This window comes from Triturus cristatus, chromosome 3_2 (assembly GCF_964204655.1).
Source record: "Triturus cristatus chromosome 3_2, aTriCri1.1, whole genome shotgun sequence".
In the NCBI taxonomy this organism is placed as follows: domain Eukaryota; kingdom Metazoa; phylum Chordata; class Amphibia; order Caudata; family Salamandridae; genus Triturus; species Triturus cristatus.
In genome coordinates, this window is record NC_140584.1 from 1,169,295,560 (window position 1) to 1,169,311,255 (window position 15,696).

The window sequence follows — 15,696 nt, forward strand, 5'->3', positions numbered from 1 at the left end:
ATTCGCTATTTCAGTCCTTAGCTATCCTGCGGTGGTTACCCCCGCCTCTCCCAGGAACCACAGGGGTGAATGTCAGCCACTGGCGTAGCGCAAGTCCGCTCTGATCTGCTGGAGGGCGCGCTGTGCGTGATCGCGCCACAGGCAGGAACAGTGGGGGGGCCCAGACCACAAGCCGCTATTAGGCCTTGGACTCACCGTACCCCCTCCGCAGACCACGGTCCACCGGGCTTTGCCGAGAGCACCAGGCAGCTCAATTCATGCTGCGCCACACGCTGGGGCCCGGACCTCTGGCCACAGCATATGCGGCTCCTCGTCTCCCCCTCTAACAGTTTATTGCGGCCTACGAAGCCGCCAGCAGCCGCCCATGGGCACTTGGGGGTATGCGGCTGCACCCACCACAGGCAACAACTGTCCCAGCCGCACTTATCAGCCGCAATGATGGCTGTGTCCTACTTCCTCTTCTGCCAGCGAATCGCTGTTTTCTTCTGCGGCGGCACCTGGGCTCGATGCGGCTTCCTTCGTTTCAGGCCTACCAGGCCCTCAAGCCGGGACCTCTAGTAGCGGCCTCACCCGGCGAGTCCCGCTTCACCCACACGCCGCCCTCTCCTCCCTGCAGGCTCCGACTTCCACCTCTGCCAGGTACGTCAGCTTCCCCGCTGTTCAGGGGAGTCCTAGCCGGTCAGATAGTGGCAAACTGCGCTGGCATCTCAGGTATATCGCCCAGGGGTTAACATGCCGCCATTGTCGTCACCCGCTGTCTGCCGCATATTTGCCCCGGATTGTCAACTCTTAACGGGGCCAATGCAGCCAGTTGTCTGCCCACGTTGCTCTTGGGGCTGGAGAGCGTCTTTTCTCCGATTATGCTGTCATTTCGGGGTCAGGATGATGCCGGATATACTGCGGGGATGCGGAGCTCCTCTAGCTAGCTGCCATTCGCTTCGGCTGCTAGCCACGCCCCCGAGGGACACCTTCTTGAATGATAACTCAAGGAAATTATATTATAAAGACTGACGATTTGTGTCTCTTTGCCCAAGTCTAAGAGAGCTTTCGTAACTCAATCTAAGACTAATTAGAAGAATTTTGACCTGGAAACAATGACCCAATCAGTGATTAATGCCTTGTCCAACTTTAGGTGCACCTCCTATGAGGCAGATCCTACCTCCCTGGATAACCTCTTTGACAATGTTTTGGCTTAAGATTTTGATGAGATTCTGCCATTGCGGAATTGAAAAATAATCCTTGCTCAATCATCCAAAAAGTAACATCTCCATTGAGTTTATTCATTAATTTATATCTCTCCTTCGCAATAGGTTTAGAGTATCCTAGAAGGGCCAACCCCGGGTCCGGTACCAATGATAGCTTGGTGATTTGCCCTAGTTCTTTAAATACCTCCCCCCAAAAGGCAGAGATTCCCGGACATGTCCAGGCCAAGTGAAGGAAGCCCGCCGGCTGCACTTTACAACAGTCGCATCTTGGGTCGTCCCAGAGGCCATACCGATGTAGCCTCTCAGGGGTGTAATATACCCTGTTAAGGTATTTGAAATGGACAAGCCTATGTCTCCCATTTAGTGTAATACACTTGGTGTTGGTGCAGCAGTAGGCCCACATTTCATCCGTTATATCCATGTTAAGATCACACTGCCAAGCCAGACGCACTTTGGTGTAGTGGTTAGCTCTATATGCCATTGACGTGTTGTAAATCGTGGACACTACGCGTTTTGGGGATTTAGCACGTATAATTTGCGTTAAGGCCAACATTTCCAGCGGTTCCAAGTAATCGTCACCTAGAAGCGCCCTCAACACCCGGTGCACTCTATGAAATTGGAACCAGGTCAGTAAAGTGGGTACCGTCTCAGTGGGGGGGGGGGGGGGGGGGGGGAGATCTTCCCAAGCTTTCGCTGTTCCATCCAGAAATAAATCGCCCACCGTCTTTAAGCCCAGGGAGTTGAGTGCCAATATAACCCCTTTATCTTTACAGGGCGTGAGCCATAAGCACCAATCTAATGGTGTCAATGACGAATATGCATGCGCCGTGGAGTTAATCGAGTCCAACATTCCCGTCAGTCTGTCCACATCCTTAACCAAGAATGCAGGTAGCGGAAGTGGTGAAGCAACTTTCCGCTCTATACGGAGGTGGGGAATGTCCGGAGAGCCTTGTATCCAATAATATGCATGCGCACTCTGTGCAGCCCTGTAGTATAACTCAAAGTCCGGAGCACTCAGTCCTCCCAGATGGTACGGTAAAACTAATATCTGCCACTTAACCCGCGGCTGCTTGCCCTCCCATGCTAACTTAATCATTAACGTAGTGAGGCGACTAAAGAAAACCCTTGGTAGGACCATTGGGATATTGGTAAACAGAAACATCAGGCGCGGCAGCACCACCATTTTCATTATGGATATCCTTCCCAGTAGGGATAGCGGGAGTTTTATCCATCGTTCAACATCGTCTTCAAGCTTACTATAAGCAACACCTTAGTTCTCTCTGAACAATATGTCAGGATATGTATGCACTTTTAACGCCTAAGTACCTCACCGCCTCCTTAGTCCAATGCAGAGGGATTATGCTGGGCGTGTTAGTCGTAAGCGAGAAGATAATGGATTTGGGCCAGTTTACCTGGAGACCAGATAAAGCACCAAAACGGACGACCTCTCGCAAGACTGTAGCCAGGTTAGTGTCCGGGTTTTGAACATACAGAAGGGTGTCGTCAGCGTAAGTAGAAAGTATAATGTTATAATGTGGATAGTTGAGACCTCGGAGCTGATGGTACTTCCGGAGCTCGCACGCAAGTGGCTCTGCTAACAGCACATATAGCAACGGGGATAAGGGACATCCTTGTCGCGTGCCTCTTGTAATACTTATGGGCTCGGTAACTATATTTCCAATCTTAATCCTTGCCGTGGGTTTATTATAAAGTGTGCCCAGCAATTGTAAAAAGGTAGGGCCGACGCCCATCCTGGTCAAAGCCTGTGTCATGAAGGGCCATTCAACAGAGTCGAATGCCTTCTCTATATTAAGAAAGACTGCTACTGCTGACGACTCCGGCCTAGTGTCTTGTAATACCCCGAAAACTGTGCGCAGGTTATAGGTCAAGTTCCTGCCCAGGACGAGTCCGGCTTGCTCCGGCGTGACCAACAGCGGGACCAAGGGGACCAGTCGATTTGCTAAAATTTTGGCAAAGATTTTCGTGTCGACATTTAGTAATGACAGCGGGCGGTAAGAGGCACATTCCTCCGGAGGTTTGCCAGGTTTGAGTAACGCAACTATAACCGCCTCAGACATTGAGGGTGGCATTGTACCCGTGACGCACATATCGTCAAACAGGGAGGTCAACTGCGGCAGGATTTGATAGAGAAAAGCCCTATAGAAAGACTGTAAGCCCATCAGACCCAGGAGCACTCCCCGCTCACATACCAGACAGAGCCAGTAGGATTTCGTCACGTTCAATTGGCCTAATGAGGAACTCCCTGTGCATGTTGGTAAGCCACAGAAGTCGTATATGTGATAAGTAGTCTAGTATCTCATTATCAGAAGTCGTTCTACGTGTGGAATACAAGTCAGTATAATATTGGCAGAATCTGTCCGCCACATCTGAGACTTCCGTTAAGAGCTCTCCTTCCGCAGATCTAACCTCAGACACTATTATTTGATCCCGTTTTTTTCTAATCAATTGGGCCAGGACAGACCCTGGTCTTTCGCTCTCACCATACCCACGAGCTGTGGCGTATTTTCCCATATGTTTCATTTCATCATCCGCTGTCGTATGGTAAGACTCCAGCAGTTTCGAAAGTTCCGCCTTGACAGAGTCCTCTGGATCTATCAATAGTCGCCTCTCTATCGTGCCAATTTTCCCTTCAAGGTCGGACAGCCGTTTACGTATGGAGCGCAGTACCCCCCCCCCCGAGTGCTTTGATATCGTGACCCCTCTGATGTAGACCTTAAAGGTCTCCCAGACCACTTGATAGTCCTCTACAGAGCCCACATTAGTCTAAAAAAAACATATCAATCGCTTCCGCCAGTTCCTCCCTAAACACTGTGTCCAACAGGGAATATGGTGGGAACCGCCATGTAATGGGGGGGGAATACGCCTACGAGGGGTGTCTATGACCAAGAGAATAGGCGAGTGAACCGACATGAACGGATACTATCACCCAGAGAGTTGGCTGTGAACCAATAATCAATACGAGTATGCAGAGCATGGTGAGCCGAGAAATGTGTAAATCCCCCCTGGCTAGGATATTTTGTGTGCCATACATCCCTGAGACCTAACCGGACCAACAAGGACTCCAACATCTTGGCCGATGCTGTCATACTTCTATGCGGACCACCCGATCTGTCAAGTTCAGGGTTGAGAACCAAATTAAAATCGCCTCCCCACAACTGTTCACCCTCACTAAGAGCACCCAGTCTGTCCGACAGCGTACTAAAGAAGGTCGGGTCGTCAAAGTTAGGTTCATAAACGTTAACTAAAAGTATGTCCATGCCTTTCCCGCGGCACCTCGAAATTGCATATTTGCCGGCAGGATCTGTGAACAAAGGGCAAAGCACAAGCGAGGATTTCGGATTGACCCAAGTGAGGACTCCACGTGCACGTGTGGGGAATCCTGCGTCATGTATATTGCCAAGTAACCCTCTGCTACGTAACTTAGGTGAGTTGGGTGGGAGATGGGTCTCCTGTAGAAGTGCGATGTCTATCGCATGTCGTGCCAGAAACGAAAGGACTTGGCGAACCTTTCTGTGGTCGTTTAGTCCCCTAACATTCCATGTTAATGTTCTAAGAGTCTCCGTCCCGGTGGCCCTGTTGCCTACAGGAAAGTGCGTCATGTTGTCGGTGTGTACTGCCATAACGCAATGTGGAGTGTCACATTCCAAGAACATATCACATGTAAACAACCATGATTGAACATTCCATAGTCTCGGAGTCTCAAAAACAATATCAGGCCCCACCCACATCAGGACCCCCCAAACTGTGGCCTGATGGTAAGCACCCCCAACGTTCCCCAAACAACCCATCCCACCACACATATCAAACTCAGTGCAGTTACCCCATTGACCTGCTGCCCCCCTCCCCCCAACTAGTTTACTTGACTGAACTTTCCCCTGGTGTGATTCACACGTGGGCGGATGTTGCTCGCTATCTTATCAGAAAAAACTGCCTGGTCCATGTAGAGCCATGCCCCGCACACCGTCTAAACCATATTGTACAACTACATGTCTGAATGAACCCACCTAGTCCTCAAATGGCAGTGTGTCCATATCGTATACGCCTGGGCGCCCAACAAGCAAGTGAAGGCTAGGGTATGTAAAATCATTCAAGAGTCCCCATAAGGGTTCCTCAAATGCGGACACCCAACTAGAGAATGTGGATGACCCTCCACCCCTCCAATAGCCCTCACGGAGAGGGGGGGGGGGAAAGACACCACAGTGACAACATGTTACCACCTGTACTAGTACCCGGACATCTCTCCTCCGTCCCCAACTGCCCAACTACTCTGATTTACAGAACACAAATCACAACAATCCCGATTCCCAGCCCATCCCCAGCATGATACTCAGGTGACTGCAGGTGGTACTCTGGCGTCAGTCCTGCTCATCCATGGAACCTCCCGTCGCCGACTCGAGCTGCTGCCTCTCTGGGGTACTACAACGTTCCCTGGACCAGTCTTTCAGTGCCTTCTGCAGGGCCTTGGGGTCTGTGTAAAAGTGTGATTTACCCTGCCTGTTGACTCATAGTTTGGCCGGGTATAGCATGGCATATTTAACGCCAAGGTCTCAAAGCTGTTTTTACAGTGGGGCAAACTGCCGTCGAGCCTCCTGGACGTGAATCGTAAAGTCCGGGAACAATGAAAGCGTAGACCCTTCATATCGCAGGGGTTGTTTTTCCCGCGCAGTCTTCAAGGCAATATCCCTATCGCGGTAGTTAAGCAATTTTGCGATGATCGGCCTGGGCGCAGCACCCGGAGACGGGCGTGGACCCAGGGACTGGTGCGCCCTTTCCACCACAAACATGAATGAGAAGACGTCATCGCCTAGTGGAGATATGAGGAGTTTTTCTATGAATAGTTCCATGTTGCCTGTGGGGGTATTTTCAAGAAGGCCTGTGATTCTGAGATTACAGCGACGTAAGCACGCTTTTAAATCCTCTGTCTTATCTTGCAGGACTTTTATCACTCTGCCTAGTTGCTGATGCTCGGTGTCCAGGGTGGTTTGCGACTCTTCGACCTCGGTAATCCTGTGCTCGGACATATCGAGCCGCTCAGCGTGCTTATCTAGTCTTTCTGCCATGCAATCCATTCTATAGGACAGGGCGTCCATCTTAGTGCCCCGCGAGGAGATACCACTCTGCAAACTTTTCTCCATTGCGATCAGCATGCCTCGAATGTCCTGGTGTGACTCCTCAGCAGAGTGACCATGCATGCTGGCTTCGTCTTCAGTCGTGGCGTCTTGAGAATTCGATCGCTTTTGATCGAACGAGAGTTTCGGCTGAGACTTGTCTGTTCTTCCCATTCTAGTCCTTCCCAAGCACCGGCACGCAAGCTGCAGGGTGCAAGTCAGGCTTGAGGTGCAGTTATAGTGGTCAGCGTGTCTAGTTATGGCCTCCTAAGGACTCTAGAAGTCTGCCGTGGCTGCACTCAGCAGATCAGATATATCCTCGCACCTGTGAGCTATGTCCCGGGCGTCTTGTGATCTGGCCAGCACCGTGGGGAAATCGCAGCTCAAGCGTGTCTAAAGATGCGGACTCCTCAGCATTGAACTGCCGGCCCCCACAGTCCAGCGCCAGGGCTTCCTCAGCACCCTCACCTCCAACTCCAGCGGTAAGGCGGACACCCTGTTGCCCCGTGTGGTCGAACCTTCTAGTGAACCATGGGGGGGGGGAGGGAGACCATCAGATAACAACCCGTAGCTGTGATCTTAGCTGAGAACCCCAGCGAGGCCACGCTCATCCGCCACCACAGGCAGTGCCGAAGGGGGGGGGGTAGGGAGGCGGGCCGCTCTGGCTTTCCAGGCCCCAAAGACTGCCTGATATGAAGACGTGTAGATTCCTCGCAGCGCAGACACAGGCCAACCATTCCGGGAATTGCCCCCACAACTGCGGGGAGCCCTCAATGGCCTAAACGCTCACCGGCGACACGGCCATGCAGAGGAAGCCCCTACGCACAAGAACTTGATGGCGGGGCAGGTCCCTTCAAGACGTCCAGCTGCAGCCCCGTGGGGGAGCCGGGAATCCAACTCTGTCCCACCCAGCCGACTCCTGTTATGGCAATGCAGCAGGCGCCCAGGCATACAACCCCGGGCGGGCATTCTTTTGCTGGTCTGCTCACCTCATATCCACCACGTCGCCGCAGCCCTGTGAGCGTCCCGAAGTCGTGCTGCCACGGCGCTCCTCAACCACAGAGGGAGGCACTGCTCCCTGGGTAAGCGCTCAGTACGGGAACCGCTCCGCACTCCTCAGGAGGGGAGGGGGTTTGTCACCTGCGCCGTCCCCCAAACACAGGCCCAGAAGCGTTGCACTCCCTAATGCCAGAGTGCAGGTCCCCTCACCGCTCCACTAGAGGTCGTGGATCTCGGCCCGGCTAGGCAGTCATGCGCAGACTCCCACAGCTCCGCCAATAACGATCGCAGCAGGGCCGGAATCGGTACTGTACTTTCCGGATCTCCTCCGGCAACCAGGACACTATTTGGGGCTCAATTGTATTCATGTACTTGTCCCATAATTGATCGGTAGTTCCACGGTGTATCGGAGCTCGTAGCTCAAGCGGCCATCTTGGTCGCGAGCAAGCTCCGCCCCCAGAGAATCAAATACTTTTTTAGCATCAAGAAAAAGCAGCCCTGCCTGTAATTGAGGGTCTAATGATGTATCACTGCTGGGAGAGTACTTCAATTTAACAATGTTGGGTGGTTGGGTATAACATCAGTCTGGTCTGGAAGAACCACACCGGACATAAGTGGTTTTAATCTAATAACAAGGATGTTTACAAATATCGCATTGTTGGGGTAACAAATTAGAGTAGTCTATATGATGCACAGTGGTCTTCTAATCTGTCTGGTTTCAGAAGTGTTATCCACATGTCCTTTTATGTCATTGTGGGAAGTCACCATTCCAGAATGGCTTCTTTATACTCCTTAAGTAGGTGGGGGCTTATTAAATCAGAATGAGCTTCATAAGATTCAAATGAAATCCAGTCAGGCCCAGGTACCTGACCCACTGTCTTATTACCTTTAATAAATCCTCAAGGCAGACATGTGAACCTTTGCTATCATGCAAGTGTGACATCATTAAGATAGCCAAATAAATCTGCTGCACTGTAGTAGTGTCTCTAGACCGATCCCACAGTGGTGTGAATGCATGCAATATTTCTAAGTGTACTGGCCAGCAATCAACTGGGAGTTCTACATTCCTCCAGTCTATGGGCCTGAGTTTTGCAGTGTGCTGTATCCCTAAAACTTTACACTTCTAAAACAAACCTGCTGGTTGAGTGGATCAGGAATGGTGTTAACCTCAATTTCATGAGGCAATCTGTCCCAAGATAATGTACAAATCAGCATATCAAAGTACAGTCAAATAAGAAAAGAATGAGTCAATATGGGAGTCAAAGGGCAGAATTTGAAGTTTTATGAAGATTTATTACAAAAATGTGAAATGTACAACACATTAAATAGTAAAGTGGAAATACAACCAATCTCATTCATATGCATAAAATCATTACAGTGAAGGCTCTCTTTAATAGAGGAATACAGCGTAATAGAAAAAATCCATAAAAGACCAAGTTTCAAATATGCAGGAAAATCAGTAAGAACTCAGACAGCATCACTAGTAGCATAGGAAAGATCTTCTGGCTCACCCCCAAAATCGGGCATTTATGTAGGAATTATGTAGAAGAGTATAAAAACTGCTGAATCGTGGTATTAGTAAGGGAATACATTTTCAACAAATCAGAATACAGACTTTAAAATCATTGTACAGCCTTACTACCAAAGCACTAACCTACTACATAAATAATGAATAACCTGCTGACCTAATGTCATTGGGAGGTGTCAGAACAAACTAGTTACATAACAGTAAACCATTGTGAATAAATGCAATACCACACACAAGAGCCTTGGAAAAATGTAACATTCCATGCCAAAGAGTCTTCTTCAAGAACAGTGTCATTCAGAAATAAACAAAAATGACTTGCTTGACCACGTGCAGCAGACATAAACAGTGAATGTGACATACATATTGGCAAGATGATGTTGAAACCTAATTGAGGCCTAGTTAGAATAAGCCAGGATAATACACTTCATATTGTTACAAATGCAATAGCATCAGGTCAGTATACATGTGTAACTGAGCGTAGATTAGGATTGTTAATAATGCACAACTTTTTATTAATACACAATTCCTCAGCTTGCTTTCCTAGGAATCTTCTTTACTGCTCTGCAATCTCCCTGTAGCTATTTAATGGTTCGTTCATTCAGCAAAGGGTGGCATAATTTATATACCATGTATAATCTTTTTCCAACTACCCAAGAGAAATTTCAAGTCATGTTAATCGTTCTCACAGCAATTTCAATGTCGCTGCTTCCTTTGGTATGCCCTTACCCACAACATACACTTTAAAGGCCTGCCGAACTGTTGTCCTCCGCAGCACATAGATCAGGTTTAGGTCCGAATATTCGGTGATTGCCTTGCGCAGCTCATTCCTGAAAGAGAAATCTAATTAGGCTTCTGCTTTAGATCTCTATGTGCCCGTGTGTCCGGTACCTTGCTTACAGTTCTGTACCAGAACTATTAGGGAGTCTGATAAGGATCTGCCACTGTGCCTAATCAATGACGTCAGGCCCATAGACACCAGCCAATAGACTATTCTTGAGCTTGTATCGTGCACAGTAGATTGAGAATTGTATCATACTGTGGCTGGATGCTGTGCTCACCAAACATCCAAAAAGTGACTGGCATTCATGATTTACACCATCATTGCAGACTGCATAGGAGGCCTAGTCCTATAAGTTGATCTGTCTAAATTCAAATTCAGCATTTGGTTGAACTCTTCTCCCGAAGTTCCATTGTCGATACGTATATTTAGGAAAGCGTCAAATTTAAGGCAGTATTCATTCACCAGTGTTACTTTATTATTATTTAAATATTGTTTACACCACTTGCCATGATAGCTTCTGACTGTGAACCAGGGCTCAGCTGTTTCTTATATCATGTTTCTTGTATCGTAGTAACGTCCACATTAAATGATTCTATGAATGTTCAGCCCTCTAACATTCCAATTATTCATTTTTAACTATTCTTTTATAATGCATTGTATTACCTTCACATATACCAATTGCACAGGTGTTGTACCGGGTGCGCCACTACATGTAACATATTGATTCACATTTTATGCTCTTAGGCGATTTTAATTTGCACTTCAACAAATTGAGTGACATTGAAGCCTCAGAGTTCAAATAAACTATAGACTCTTTAGGTCTAAATCAATTTGTTGTCAAGCCAACCCACCAGGGTGGTGCTTATATATTGGATCAAGTCTGCTCCAACGTTGCTATATGATGGAGGATCCGCAACCCCTGAGCTGGTCAGACCACTATTTAATTAAATACACCTGGCAACAGCCAATAAAATTACATTCAACCCCGGACAGTTTGTCCCATAAAAGGAAAGCCTTTAATAAATGAAGAACTGTGGAGTTTGAGGGCTCTTGAATAGCGTATACCGGGCTTATTAGGCAAAGTGGAGGAAGATATTAGAAGGTATAATGATTGGATTAGAAATGCAATAGAGAAGTTGGCACTGGATCGTCCGTGCAGAGCAATTAGAAGGAAGCCTTCTAGTCCGTGGTTCTCTGACACTCTTAAAGCAGGCAAAAAATGCTACAGGGCATTGGAATGGAAAAGGAGGAAGGAATAGATCTCCCTAGACAAAGAGGCCTATAAGCAAGCATTAAAGGAATATCATGCCTCAATAATTAAAGCTAAACAAGCTGATAATGTGGAGAGGATTACAGACCCGGGAACAGTTTGAAAGAGATCTTCTCGATTAAGTTTTGTAGCTCAATCTGCACGTGTTAGATCCCACTCAGTCTCAGTAGAATGGTGTGAACAGCTTGCACTTTTTTTTAATAGAAAGATTTTAAGTATTCAAGCCAGTTTGTCAATGGGCTTAAGACCAGCTGAAGACCCTTGGATAAATCTGCAGGCCAGGATGTTTCAGCCCTCTAAAGCAAAGTTGAGTACCTTTGAGGCCACGTTTATGGATGCTCTCTGCAGGCATTGAGGGCCATTAAATCTGGGTCTCCTGCAGACCAGTGTCTCCCTAAATCATTGGCATCAGAGGCTGACAATATTAATCTGGTGGCCAATATGATTCTTAACACATCAATGAGGTCTGCCACAGTTCCCAGGGTGTGAAAGGAGGCTAAGATTCTGGCCCGATGGTGCGCCTTAGCAGCTTCCGAGTCCAAGTCGGAAAACTCCTTGACCTTTAGTTGGAGCTTCTGGGGTACTTCTGTCGAGTCATTCGTTCGCACCTCACCTTCTAGGACAAGGATCTCCCTCTCCAAGCATGCCATAGCAGCCCCTCTTTCCTTTTGTCGCCCCGCAACATGGGCCAGGACTAACCCCCGTATTACGACCTTGTAGGCCTCCCGTAGTACTGACGACGAGTCAACCGAGCCATTGTTTTCTTGAAAATAGAGATCCGTCTCAGCCATAATTTTGTCTCTAGCGGAAGGATCCGTAAGATACCAGGAGTTGATCGGGGCCCACCACTGGCTCTCCAACTTCCAGAAGACAGAGGATGGGCGAATGGTCGGAGATTCCCCTAGCAAGATGCTGAATATCCCGGACCATATGTAACTGATGGGAGAGGGTCAGCACATAATCTATCCGGGACATGTTACGGTGTGGCCCCGACAGAAATGTATATTGGAGATCGGTAGGGTGTAAGCCCCTCCAGACATCAACAAGGCCCATTGCGCCAAGAAAGCTATGGATCCGCTTACTAGAGGGCAGCAAATCTCTCTGGGGCCATCGATCAAGTGAGTCAGAAACAATAGAATTAAAGTCGCCCCCAATCAGTAACCTGCCTTCTGGTAAACCCAGAATGAGGTCGCCAAGGTCAATATAGGCTTGGGTGTGAAGGCCTGGCGGTATATAAACCGAAACAAGGTTAAGCGTGCACCCCTCCTACATCCCCGAGATGGCTACAAATCTACCCAGAGGTTCATTACGAGGCCAAAGTAAGGGGAAACTATTTGCGGACCAGGATGCCCACCCCCCCGTCCCCCTCCCAACCTCGAGAGCCGGAACCGAAGGCAACCTCCCCAACCCCAAAAACCAGTCCCAAAGACTCCCTCCCTGCCTCCCTGCTTGGCGGTGTCAAAACCTCCCACCCCCCAATCTAGCAGAGTGCCTATCGCCCACCCTCACCAAACTTGTGGGTGCGTGCTTCAACCGAGCACCCGTCCTGACAACTAGCAACTGGTACGCACAATTTAAGAAAGTGAGATTGATAAGGAGCAGCTGGCAATCCCCCCAGAAAACTATTTATGATACTACAAAGGGCACACGGATCTATGAAAAGTCACATGGAGTCCGTTACGGAAAAGTCCCCAATGAGGCTCTGTACCGGTCCAAAAATGTGGCCAACATCGCCCCCCCAAAAAAAAGGGGGGTAGGGTGGGAAGAAGGCAATGTTACATTGTGTTCACGGATAAAGGAGAAACCCCACCAGGTCTATGAAGCCCATATACAGACCGATCACTCCAGTCCACTAGTCGCTGCCTTGTGTTCCACGGGCGGGGTACCTTTGCCGGGAGGACTCGATCCCTTCTCCATTCTCGCTCTCGGAACACGATTGCTCTTCGGGCCAGTCGTACGCCATCCATCGAGCCAGTCCCAGGCCTCCTCCGGGGTGGTGAAAAACCAAGCCTTCCCCTCCGACTCCACCCTCAGCATTGCATATTTCATTTTTTTCTCACAAAGCGTCTTCTTCACGTCCAAAAAGCTGCACCGCTGACGCTGCACCTTGAGGGTGAAATCCGAGAAGAAAGTGATGCGACTGTTCTGGAAGGCCACAGGTGCCGCTGACCGGGCACAGTGCAGGATAGCGTCACGGTCCCGGAAGTGTCAGGATTCACTATCTGCTTGCAGGAACGTCAGAGGCATGAAGCAATATCCACTACTTCCCCAAACTACCCATTGCATCCAATAAAGTCAAAGTGCCAAAGGTACTCTGGGGAAGAAGGGAAACACAGCAAGGAACAGGGGTAAGATCCCTCGTCGATACTCTCTATGGCACCGGACCCGTCAGGGCGAAGAACATGACTAAAAAAAACAAACAGATAAATGCAAATAATGAATTTGTATACAAAACTCTTTAATGTATGTCTCCCTTCAATTCTCCTAGTGAATTGTCTTCTTACCTTGCACTAAAAAAAGGCTTAACTCTATGTTTCACTTCTTCTTGGACATATGTGTGAGACTTCTATAGGATTCTACAATAAACCACAAAAGAAAATGCTAGAAATACTCTAAATGTGTATAAGAAAAGAAATCCAGGAAATATTTCTGTAGTAATAGTGAGGCCCACCTTATAGTGCGTCTTGCTTTGTACTTTAAAGTCTCATGTCAGAAAATAAATGGAACCTTATCTTCAGGTATCTCCTTTCTTTTGTGTTTTAGGTTTTTACAAACAAAGAAAAAAGGGAGGGATCCCACAGTGCCAGGACCAGAATGAGGTGAGTACTATCACATTGTAATAAAGAACAAAAAGCATGGCAGGAGCGCTGTTACCGTAATGACTTAGAGTGTCTTTCTTTGTTTTGCGTTGCAGGTATTTTAAATTCCACCCGGAGGAAGTTTGCCACAGCCCTACCAGGACCGCCATTAGGAACTGCTGCTGGAGCGCCGAGTGAGGAGACCGCCTGCGCGATGAGGAAGACGCCGTCAAGAAAGGCCTAGGACCAACAGCAATCACCGCTGCTGAAATGCCGATTCGGAGAGGCTACGCGGGTGACGTCCGGGGAAGAAGGCCCGCGACCCGACGCTGCTCCGAGCACCGAGGACCACCGAGGAGACAGCAGGCTCAGGAAACTAAGGTAAGTAGAAACAGAAATGCTGAAGAGTTCAGAAGAGCGCGAAGCGTCAGCAGTCGAGGGAGGTCGGGCTTTAACACACCTGACCTCCCTCCGCGCATGCGCTTGAGCGAACGGCGGCCATCTTAGTAGTTCAGCGGGACCGGCAGTCCCGACAGGAAATTGAAGATCCTGGCCAGCAAAGGCCGCGGGGAAGCTCCGGGCCGCAGCCGGCCGCCCGGCACGCAATGAGCCCTCTCAACAGAAAAGAAACTGGAGAGGCCAGTCGGTTTCAGATAAGTTGTGATCAGTTACTCCGCAAAGAGGTCCATAGATGGCTCCTCTGCCCGCTCCGGTACTCCGAGTATACGGACATTATTTAGCCGGGAGCGCCCCTCATAATCGTCCAGCTGAGCCTCCAGTTTCGTCGCGTGGATCGCCATGGCCTCCATCTTGCCCTGCAGGTCAGATGTGTCTTCAATCAGAGAACTCATCTTTACCTCCACATCCTTCAGCCTTGAGTTCATCGAGCGCATGTCTGCCCGAATAAGGGACACTTCCGAAGACATTACATCAATTTGCGACTCCAATGAAGTGCGTACCATCGTAATGGCCTCCATAATGTCCTGCAGCGTCAACTCTGTCTTTTTCCCACCGACCAGCGGTTTCACAGGTGCATCTGGTCCCTCATTCAGACTCGAGCCGGGGCTACCATCTCAGGCAAATTTAGTCAGCTTGGCCTGCACTGCTGCTTTTGAGCTGCGCCCACCCGCCATCGTCAGGAAATGGAAAAGCGAGGGGTAGATGATTGTTGCGTGTAGGCTGCGCTCAATTAGAACGTCCAACGAGCCGCAGCTAGCCTGGTCCTGTAAAACAATGAGGAGCGGTGGGCACCAGCACAGATAGGCACTGGCCGCACACTCAGGCACCCCCTATAAGGTATCCCGCTCCGCAGCGTCCAAAGGTGATACTGTTTCCAGGGCTCAAGACCTGCAGGGCCCAATAATGTCCACGCGGCCCCCCGATAAGGCGGGGGCCCAGCCCCTCCAACAGCACTCAGGGGACCGAGCTGGCCGCTGCACAATGTGCCTCTCCCCGGTCCTGCGGAGAGAATCAGGACAGTCCCTATGTCCCGGGTGTGTTCAGCCTTCAAAGAGAACCGGACCCCAGCCGGGGCACAGGCAGTGCAGCACCGGGGAGGCGGGAGGCCCAGAGGGGGGAGTCACACCAGAAAGAGAGTCACTTCACTCCAGGGGGAGGGGCCCCAGGCCGCAGACTGTTCGGTTGTTGGCCACCCCACCCCCAAACAGCACTGGTGGCCCCAGGTACTACCCCCGGCCGGGAAATGGATCGAAGGGCCGCCATTCACCGGGATTGCCAAAGGAGGCAGGCGAAGTCCCCAGCAACCGGCGGCGAGCAAGCAATCCGGTCGGGCTCCGGAATTACGGCGTATCAGATTCCCAGGTCAGGCGCTGTGTTCATAGACGCCGGAGCACACGATTCTTCAGACCCCAGCTGCCGGGATCGCTCTCCAGTCCTCGGAGCCCCACAGGTCCGCCAGATCCAGTCCGCGGGCCGTCGTGTTGCGCAGCCCGCATCGACAGAAGGGCGCCACCTCCCCAGGCCAAA

The 15,696-nt window shown here is 49.8% G+C and overlaps 1 protein-coding gene and 1 long non-coding RNA gene across 6 annotated transcripts in view; one reads left to right on the plus strand and one right to left on the minus strand.

The window, feature by feature from the left end:
* LOC146859369 (uncharacterized) overlaps positions 1–15,696 on the plus strand; it is a 245,347-nt gene that overhangs the window by 198,195 nt on the left and 31,456 nt on the right. For all 3 annotated transcript variants that reach the window (XR_014980097.1, XR_014980099.1, XR_014980098.1), the window contains 2 exons: positions 13,676–13,731; positions 13,827–14,091. This is a non-coding gene — a long non-coding RNA (uncharacterized LOC146859369). The remainder of the gene's footprint in view (positions 1–13,675; positions 13,732–13,826; positions 14,092–15,696) is intronic.
* The window catches only part of LOC146859370 (sterol 26-hydroxylase, mitochondrial-like), a 139,929-nt gene that overhangs the window by 85,014 nt on the left and 39,219 nt on the right, over positions 1–15,696 (minus strand). The window lies entirely within an intron of this gene.